This window comes from Mastomys coucha, unplaced genomic scaffold (assembly GCF_008632895.1).
Source record: "Mastomys coucha isolate ucsf_1 unplaced genomic scaffold, UCSF_Mcou_1 pScaffold5, whole genome shotgun sequence".
Classification (NCBI taxonomy): domain Eukaryota; kingdom Metazoa; phylum Chordata; class Mammalia; order Rodentia; family Muridae; genus Mastomys; species Mastomys coucha.
The window spans coordinates 15,913,316-15,915,616 of record NW_022196911.1 but is presented as its reverse complement, the minus strand read 5'-3'; the positions used below and the strand labels follow the sequence as shown (position 1 = coordinate 15,915,616).

General features: G+C 40.1%; 1 protein-coding gene across 3 annotated transcripts in view; it reads right to left on the bottom strand.

Annotated features, from left to right (window-relative positions):
• The window catches only part of Chd1 (chromodomain helicase DNA binding protein 1), a 75,943-nt gene that overhangs the window by 70,423 nt on the left and 3,219 nt on the right, over nucleotides 1–2,301 (bottom strand). The window lies entirely within an intron of this gene.

The window sequence follows — 2,301 nt, the reverse complement described above, 5'->3', positions numbered from 1 at the left end:
AGGGAGGAAAAAGCCCCACTAAAACACAAATCAGAAACCATAATATACAAGCCAAAGACCAGTACACAAAAAAATGCCCAAACAAAGCAAAATGGAAAAAAAAAAAATCTACAAAACTGCCACTGAGTTTGTTTTGTGTTGGCCAACTCTTCCTGGGCATGAAGCCCACCCAGAATACAGTTAATACCAAGTAAGACTCCACTGAAAACCATTCATTGTTCCTTTGCCACCAAACAGAAAATAGTTTCTTGGTTAGGAGCAGAAGACTGTGTCCACTTCCCCATCTTAGCCCTAACCCACTGTTCTAAGCAAGGTTTCAAAACTATCAGCTATAACACAGCCAGAGAATCCATTCCTCAAGGATTCTTTTCATCTATAGAGACTGCTCTATACAGAAGGAATCAACCCCTTCGCCTCCACACTTCTTTTTCTGTAAAAAGCTAAACCCAACCCAAAATAACAAATGATAACCTCATTTCAGAAGCTTCCACAAAATAAAAACGAAATTCTGTAGCAAAACACATTTTATATTTCTTGGCCAACACAGTCAACTATTTACAAAGTATACTAACTTTAAAGGTGGACTGTTATTCTCATTTGTCCATTATTAATATTTCCAGTTGTGATACATTGTCGTATTTTGGTAAGAAATCCTATCTATAGGGTTTAACTCCTCAGTTAACTAGACACAATTCCTTTTCTTTGCACAACCTTACAACAAAGCATTTTGGAGAAAGGGTAGAAAGTATCAATGACAAAGGGTGAAGAGAAAATATAAAAGACAGCAAAACAACAAGAAGGTAAAGGTCAAGAAAAAGCAGAAACTAATAAACTCCAAAGAACATGTAGTCAGATCCCTCAACAGTGACACTCAGAGGCACCAGAGTCAGGCGGCAGAATGACTGACTCCAAATATCACAGATATTTGCTGTATTAGCACTTAAAATGAGGATAACTAAGAATAATATAATTCAGTCGTCTGACCCTCTTACCTCTGACTCCCTTCCTGGGATTATAGGAATAATATTCTAACTCTGCCAAGTAGGAAAAGAAATCTTACTAATTTCAACGCATCCCCTCCCCCTAGTTCATTATCAAATTGGTTTTTTTCCTCCTCCTAGCAAACACTGAAATAGATTACGTTTTGAGAATGTACCAAGTAGGTAATCCTGACTTAAGCAAGTAGATACTTGGTCAAGAATCTGACTTCCTATTCTGTGGGTGCCCTGGTTCCTCTGCTTCACTGTGACTATCTACTTAGTAGCCATTTCTTTACTCCTAATGAATGAATCCTCAAACATGGAACTCTGTGCACTTACTACAATGTATCTACGATAGGAGTCAAAACTGAAGTCTAAACATCCTCTTAAGTGGACCAGCACTCAGGAGGCCCAAGCAAGTGAATCTCAGTGAATTGACAGCTAGCCTGGTATCAAATTAGGTAAGCTAGGGCTACATCATGAAACTCTGCCCCAAAATAAAACCCCTCCCTTTCCCTCTCCCTATCCTCCTTCCCCCTCCCTTTCTCTCCCCCCCCATACACACACACACACACACACACACAAATCCTCTAACTTAACTCCATTGATTCTATAAACTCTACCATATGTACCTGTACAAACCCTGCCCCTTATTTTTTTGAGGCAGGGTAGCACTGACTATCCTGAAATTCTTTTTTTTTTTTTTAAGATTTATTTATTATTATATCTAAGTACACTGTAGATGTCTTCAGACACACCAGAAGAGCGTATCAGATCTCATTATGGGTGGTTGTGAGCCACCATGTGGTTGTTGGGATTTGAACTCAGGACCTTCGGAAGAGCGGTCAGTGCTCTTAACTGCTGAGCCATCTCTCCAGCCCTTTTTTTTTCTTTTTTTTTTTTCTTGGTTTTTCGAGACAGAGTTTCTCTGTATAACCCTGACTGTCCTGAAACTCACCCTGTAGGCCAGAAATCGGCCTGCCTCTGCCTTCCAAATGCTGGCATTAAAGGCGTGCTCAACCACCACCCCGCCCGGCCTGAAATTCCTATGTGGACCAGGATGGCCTCCAGCTCAGAGAGACACACCTGCCTCCCAAATTCAGGGATTAAAAGTGTGCACCACCACTCCCAGGCTCAACCTAAGTTTTTAACTTCTAGATCCATACATATATAACTAAAATACATATGTAACTAAAGTGTTCTATTCTCTATGTTGTCACTATTCTGTTTTTGAAAACTATCCCAGCACCTACATAGCACAAAACATCAATGTCTATTGTCCCAGAAACCATTTTAAGCCCTTGACATACCAGCATCTCAC